The following is an 8,415-nucleotide window of genomic DNA, read 5'->3' on the forward strand; positions in this document are numbered from 1 at the left end:
CCACCGTGGTGGAGAACAAAAGATGGGGAAAAGGAAGACAGAGTTAACTCTGTCCCTTTCAAGAGTCATTTAACTTTGGTAAGTACTGTCAGGTTACCTTGTAGGATTTAAAAACCACCAGGAGTATGTTCTAACCAAGCAAAGGTACCTGAATACCTGCAGACCCAGAAGTTTAATAATTCACTTGCTTATGACCTACATGTTACCTTCATGACTAGACATTTATTGCAGCCTTTTTGTACAGTGTAATGAAATCCCTTAGACAGAAGTTAAAGCTAGAAAAGCTTAGGAAAAAAAAATCTGGCTAGGAGAGATTGTAAAGTTAGCAGCAAATACAGCTAACTTGAAATAATTTATTCAAAGGGTATTTGGAATTCTTCAAGTCTTCAGACAGGCTAGACCCTTTTCTGAAATATATGAACAAACTCAAATTGTTTGATCTCTCTGATAAGAGATCACTGGTGAGATTATGGCCTACATTACACTTCTGGGTAGGATGGATGTTTCTAACATCTTTTCTGAGTTTAAGATAAACAAAAATACTTGTGCACAGTGTTATAGATAGCCACATTTATTACAGTAAGAGATAAACCGAATTTTTTTCAACTCGGTGCAATACCTCATCGAAGTTCTTTCAAAGCTAGTAATAATTTCTGTGTACTGTGGAAGATCTACAGCAAGTTTTAATGACACTGTTCTCAACTTCCCTGGAATGATTTATTCCATTAGGCTCCATCATCTGACTCACTGTATACTTACATGCACACTTCTATTGATCTAGTCACCAAGCTTCATCCCATCCCATTCATTACTTCAATTACTTAAATTATGAACCCAACAGCATTGTTTCACAGTGAGTCACTTGGTGCCAATACTCCACCTTTATTACTCTTCTGCTCTGTTGCTGCCAAAAGCATGTTTCATCAAATCAACCTTCAATCAAATGGAAGGATTAGAAAGCATTAGTGAACATTAGTAACGACAAACTGGAATAGTTTAATGGTTGTAGATTCCATTTTGACTATTTCTAGTCACACTTCAGCCCTGCATGAAAAATTCTGGGAGATTTCTAATTATTCAGGAGGTGCATTACTACAGAAACACTATACTGCGTTTTTTCGTCTATATTCTATGTAAGATGGGGAAATAACATGATAAATTACTACGCTGTAATACTGCCAAGAATACATTCAATGGTTAGCTGAATTTGTACTGTTGATGCATCAATATATTTGATATTGCGTACATGTTTTAGGCACTTACCTGCAAATATGTCAATCAATGAACTTGAAGCAGCTTATTTGTAGTAACTAGTAAAAATAAGCTAAATGAAAGAAGACTGAAGTATTTAAAGCATATGAATTCAATGAAAAGCAAACAAACCTGAAGAGTTCAGAAGAACAAGCTCTGATTGTATAACTTCACTTAGTACCAAAGTGCTCCATAGTACCTACCACACAAGCAAGATGTGGTGTCCAGATCACAAAGATCTTCTCCACTCTGGTTATAATACACGACAGAAACAGAAAAGGTAACTGGTGGTAGAAGGGTCTGAAGCTAAGCTAATAAGATTACATGGTATCTCAGGAAAATATTCTTACTGTATCATAGTGGAATAAATGGTGCTTGTGTTTTTAATTAAACCAAATACAGCTTATAATTATTACTGTGCTAACAAAGAGGAAGTGCAAAGGCTTGGGAGTGAGTTTATGAAAGATAGTAAATGAAATAATGAAAAAGAAATATATTAGTCTGATTTATTAGCTGTCTAGGTAAGAAACAACTATTTGAAATACTATGGAAGAGGTAAAATGATTTGGTTATACAGGTATTTAATTAGGATTGCATGTTAAAAAGTCAGAATAGCAGTATGAACAGGATAGGCGGTGAACGGTTTGCATTTGGGCAGAAGTCATGCTATGTGAAAATAATCCTCACCTTCGATTCTTCACAACACCCACAGATATACATACTAGAGCTTACTAATGGCAGCAACCAGCTTGAGCGGCTGGAAGAAAGATGTGAACTTCACAGTGTCCTTATCACCCTGATAAAACTCTTGAAGCATAAGTGCTTATGAAGATGTGCAGACTTGTATTAGTAATGATTTAGAGGTCCTCCTGTCTCCTCACACATCGAGTAACATCCTGTTATTTCTGCCAAATTTGAAATTAAGATACTGAGGTTTGGGTTTCTTTAAAAGAAATGAAAGTAGCCAAGATGCCTATGGTTCTTAATTAGACAAATGAAACACTGAGTTGTTACACTGGGCAATTATTTGCCCAACACCCCCCTGTTAAACACTGCCATTTTATGGGCTGAACAACAGTTACACACATGAGTGAATGCTTGCAACAAACGAGAGCTGTGGTCCAAAGTTCCAGCTAGCTTCCTGGTTTTGGCCCAAAGAAGACAACAGTTTTGGTGTGTAAGGCTTTCAATAAGGAGGATGGGGATAAGCAAAACTAAAATTAGCTACATCTTCCTGTGGCAGAGTATTGGAGAAAGTGATGCAACTATCTTACTCCCTTATGCTAAGGTATGTAAAGAATTAAAGAAAATGAATACTTGAATTCTTACTTTGTCATGTGATTCATCTGTTCTTCCAAAGTATTTCCAAAGCTAGAGGGAAAAGGTGCACATATTTACACACCTGGGGTTATTTTGGACATTTAAGTATGTACATTTCAGAATGAAAAATGTATATGCAAGACAATGACCATCAATGTGTTGAGGAGAAAAAACCCCCACCATGTAAGATGACTCAAAATTTCCTTTTGAGATAATGATTAAGTTAACGGAAGACACTGAAAGATGCCTTGTGTCAAGATGCGGTTCTGGGAAGAAAAATACCACCTCAAAATTTAGTTGTAAAACAGTTTGCATTTTTTTTTTGGTTGTTGTTAGTTTTAAAGCAAATCCCTCTTTTTCATTTTTTTAATAGTCTCATTCACTATGTTTGAGTTTTCAAACTATGGAACCCTTCAGTTTCTGTATCTGCAAGCCACAGAATCCCCTAAACAAGTCACCATGAATGTAAAGCTGAAAGATAGCTTGAGAAAACTGCAAATTAAGTATGTCCTACATGTAAGGGCATTCCTTGACAATCATTTCAAGGTAAAAGGACTGGCAAATTAACATCACTTCTCATTGCGTACAGTACTTTATCAGAGAAAGAAAATTCTATTTGGCATTCGTATTAAGCACTTGGGATGCTGGGAGAAAAAATGGAAAATGAAAAAATATTGGTATCGGTTATAGTAATACTGCAGTAGTTAATGCATCCAGATTAACCTGTATGCTGTAAACACAGGGGAAGACTTTAAGTTCCCCTGTATATTTAATAGAGGAAATTTATGACTTTCCATTTTGCCAAGGGGCAATAAGAAAAGGAAAAATGGGTAAAACTGTCAGCATAACAATTAGACATGTTTTATTTCCATATATTTCCATGTATTTTAAATATAAATTAAGATTTGACAAAAATTATTTATACCTGAAGCTACAAAATAAATACCTCAATTTTCACTTTTATTACTCAAATGAAAGTCTGGCAAAAAAGAATTGGTGTCACAAAAAAACCCTGTAAAACTGTACAATTAAAAAATAATTCCATATATGCCATCGCTTACACATATATGCATTAATACATGTGCAGTATAATTGCATCTGTTTTCCTTAAAAGTGGACTGATTATTGGAAACAACCTCATTTTAAGTCTACCAGTATTCAGATTAACATTGGGTCTCTTCTGGGAGGTTTCGATGGTATATACTGCTCATTTTATGCAAAACAAGCGTAAATGCCTCTGAAAGAAATGCACTTTACATATTAATACTTTATATAAGGAGTATGTTTTATTGTGAGTCATTCTGGGATAACAAAAGCTACCAATATCTACTCTGTGAGCACTTAACATATATAAATTATTTTACGCACACAATATTCATACTGAAATGCTTTGTCATTCAAGTACATCTTTAAAATAGATGTAATTTTTTTTTTAAAGAAATAGAAAAAAATCCATACAAAATCCCGCAGCAGAGTCCAAGTTCCATATAAAGCTCCTAAATTTAGCTCTCTGGATCATATTTTTCTTAAGTTTGCAGCTGACATTCAATATTTTGAAGGGACTTTTGTCCGCCACCAACCTAGCTAACAGCTGAGAACACAGACTCACTCAGGGCTTGTTTTCTCCCCTATATTTCTCCTCCCTCTCCCTCTGATGGGAGTTGGGAATCAGAGTCTTTTAAAGGAAACAGATCAAAGGGTTAAGATCCAAAATGGGAAAAGGAGGAAGATTAAAAAACCCAAAAGAATAATAATAGCGACGATGATGATAAAAATGAATTCATTTAGATTTAAATTTTTATTTTAAAGCACAATCCTTTGCACTGTTGCAATCTAGCAATAAACTTAGTCCTAACATTCATTTCACTTATTCAAGATGCTAGTACTTAGTCTACTCATCTCGTTTGAACGTACAGGTAGTAATTAACGTCAGACTCAAAATTAGAGGCCACAGCTTAAGATCAGGCTCTAAGTGGATAATAGGAGACTTGAACAAAACATCTAAGTGACAGCAGGATAATCTATCATAGGTACTCCACAACATAAGGGGAGTGGGGAGGGCTATTTGAAAGAAAACAAAACTTCCCCCATCCCCTCCCACACAGCCACTGGTGCGCTCAGCCGACAGGAACTGATCTCTCTGACTATCAACTTGGTCTCTACACACCTACACTGCTGTTAACAGCTGTTCCACGGCCTTCTCCTCTTTCTGGAGGCAGAAGTCCAAGTCCTTCATTAAGCAGACTTTCAGCTGAGTATGCAGCAATTAATTTCTACTATAAATTTTATTATAGTAAGTAGTTATATCATGACAATTTAGTTGAATTTAATCATTACACTATAGAAGTTCTCTGTGCTAGACATGCACAGTAATTGTCTAAATTGTCTACATGCTATTGATCAACTCTTAAATATTGGAAGTGAACATAAGATGTTCAAATCAACATGGGTGGATTTTGTCCAGAGAGCTCCTACTGTTAGGTTCGTGCTTTCATTTTAGAGACTCCTGTATGAGGAAGGACAGATCTTTAAATAGTTTGTATTATCACAGTCCCATAAAAGCTGGATAAAATTAGACTAAGACCACTGCAAGTTTTGGTTCAAGGTCTTGAATAATTTTAATTTATTTTTAGTTTACTCCTTTATTATTCACATTATTGATAGCACAAACAATGAGAATGATTTTTTTTTTCCTTTCCCATTTGGTCAGACTTAGCAAGCATCAGTTGTTTCAAACAAAAATACAGTCAATGTACCAGTTCTCAGTAGTAAAGCAGTTACCAGTATCACCCAACAGGCATTAATTTCAGTTCATATAAACCTCCTATTTCTACATTGATCTGCCCTCAAGCAGCATGAAGCATCTAAACTGAACTGACCTTAACTTATCCAAAGATCATTTTCTTTCAGATAAAATGAAAATCCTTATTCAAGTGACTCCAGAACTTACATGTGTGAACCAGAAGAGTGCACTACTGAGTCAGGCAAAACATAAATTGAACATACAATTTTCATCTTTCATTAAAAACTGGAATGCAACATCTATATTTAAACAACTTTATTACATAGTCAAGCAGTGATTAACATTCACATCTATTATGTCACATCATACAAATGTAAATACAAAATTACTACAGTACAATATATATTCTCTGCATGATCCAAAATATTTGGTGGCCCCAAAAACTCTTTAAAATTCAGCAGCTTATCAAAAATTAAAACCATATTCTATTTAAAATGAAGTTCTGTTAGCACATAGGCAGACTTCAAGAAATATCACTCAATTTAGTACAGTTTGAGAGGTTGCAGGAGGATATGTTTGAAGGAAACACTCTAACATTGTGGCAGATACAGAAACATCAGATTTAAAGCTTTCAAGCAAAACTCATACAACCTAAGTTGTCAGCAGAAAGATCCAGTCATCTTTCATTTTAAACTATTTTGTATACTGCATCCAATTTAAAATTTTACAAGCGAATAGTATTAGTAAGTCAGACAATGTACAACATAAATACCTATCTCTTCCCATGAAAAAAGATAATATTACACTGGAGATCTCAACAGCCAGGTGAACCTGCTTATGCTAATCTTTTTTTCTAATTGCTGTCCTCGCAAAAACCACCCAGGCCTTCTTAATTTTGTTGCTCACTGAAAGTAAGGAAATAGGTATCTAAGGTGAAAGTAGCACAATAGAACCAACTTATAGAAAAATGGTACTATATTATAAGCGCTGAATTCTTCGAGATGTGGATTTGGCTTAAAGTATACTGTAACACCACACAGGGATTCATCTTATAGAGCCATTTTAAACTTCCCTCATATAAGTACATTCAAGTGAGTAAGTATCATTATTTTAGCAGAATATACTCTACAAGGCAAGCAACAAGAGTACTCTCCTCAGTTTTCCATTTAAAATAATAATCTAAAACTAGCTTGCTCCAACCATTAAGTGCAAAGAGCAAGCATCAGTGGCAGACAAAAACCAGTTTCTACTGGAGAAGAATACCTAGAAGACTGATGGATGCAAGTCATTCTGGAGAATGCATACGTGAGTGAAATACACAGCTACTGATCAAGTTTTAGTTATTCAAGATGAAGTTACTGGAAATGCTTATGTGATACATAACAAAGATGTATGCAAACTACATCAGCGACTATCTGAGATTGCCATTTACAGCAGTCATTTACTGTAGAGCTTAACCTTTATCTAAGATAAAAAGTTACTCTTTAGACCCTATATAGAAGCTTTATGCGTCTATCACCCTCATGAAAGAGATAGTATTGAAGCAATTAGTGTTAAGTTGCAACTTCTTTCCTTGACAAAATCTGAAACAAACTATTTCCAATATGATGTTGCATTTAAAGCATTCTTCAAGAAATATTTCAGTTGTTTGAATATGGATGCATTCTCCTCAAGGGAAGAATGTTTTTGCACCTTATCTGTTAATACATTCAATATGAATAAAATAGGTGAAGCAAAAGTCATTATTGTCCCACAGTAGAAGGTTAATTTAGAGTAAGTTTAAGACAGAGGAGCTGCCTAAATGAAATACATAAACTGATATAATTAAGACACATTTTTATTAGCATGTGTTCTGAACAAAAAGGGTACAAGAGTATTCACCTGAGATAAAGCTAGTATTTGAATATTTCTAAGTAGCAATGAGTTTCACTTGAGGAAAGCCACTTGAAGTTTTAAAATATACATTTTACTATTATACAATATATGCAGTTTAAGTAATTAAGATTGATGCTAACATAAAAGTCCTAACAAAAAAAAAAAAATCACAGTGTGTATCAATATTGTTAGTTACAAAATTTATGCTACTTCATAACTTTTAAAAATTATAATGATTATAAATTTTAAACCCATTCTTCTAAAAGTGATCTTTTGAGTACAAGCTTTAAGGAGCAATAAACTAAAGTGTAAGAATTAGCTTATTACAATTTAAATATATACATATTAACTGATTTAGAAAATAATCAACGTTTGGAAAAAATTTACAAAATTGATTATTTTTGCTTGCACTGGTTAAAATAATGAACTATTCTAATCTTTTTCCCTAAATGAAAAGAGCTGTTTCCTGAATGTGTGATGAAAAAAATTTAGTATTGAACTTCACTTAAGACTAATTTAACAGCAATTTAGAACTGCCAAAAAGATGCATTTATAAGGATTTAAAATACACTTTCTGTTACCAACTTAGGTTGATCAGCAGCTTTTGTTCACTCTCAGAATCCTTCAAAAAGGGAAACTCAAAACAGGAAAAAGGCATATATAAAAACAGTAAACACTGACCTCCTGAGGTTCCTACAACAAAAATATTCAAGTAGAAAATCTACACCATTACTTAGCAGCGGCTATTTCTGTAGTTTAGCACACTAACAGCACTTTATTCAGTGTGTAAGGAGCAAATGAAGTAAGCCGTGCTTTTAGCATGCCAAGAGGCAGAAACACTGGAATGTAACAAAGACAAACTCACAATTCTACCAGTATAAACATTCAGTCAACATTCAAGAACTGTCACGACTACACCACAAGAATTAAGATGCTTTTTATATATCCCATGATGCAATAATTGAATTATAACTGTTAATGCTAATTCAGAACTCTTCTTACCTCACATTATACCCTAAATGGCTTCTGCAAATCTCTGCGCTATATTATGCATTAGAAATATGGTTTATTTGCTTTAAAATATACCATGAGATAACTTACTAATACAAAAGACTATTTTGTCAGTACTGTTTATTTCTGCCTTATTTTAATTATTTTCCTTGCTGTTATACCAGATCAGTTCACATCTGTACAAATACCTATTAAAATACGTATGTACAAAAGTG

This window comes from Fulmarus glacialis, unplaced genomic scaffold (assembly GCF_000690835.1).
Source record: "Fulmarus glacialis isolate BGI_N327 unplaced genomic scaffold, ASM69083v1 Scaffold38663, whole genome shotgun sequence".
Classification (NCBI taxonomy): domain Eukaryota; kingdom Metazoa; phylum Chordata; class Aves; order Procellariiformes; family Procellariidae; genus Fulmarus; species Fulmarus glacialis.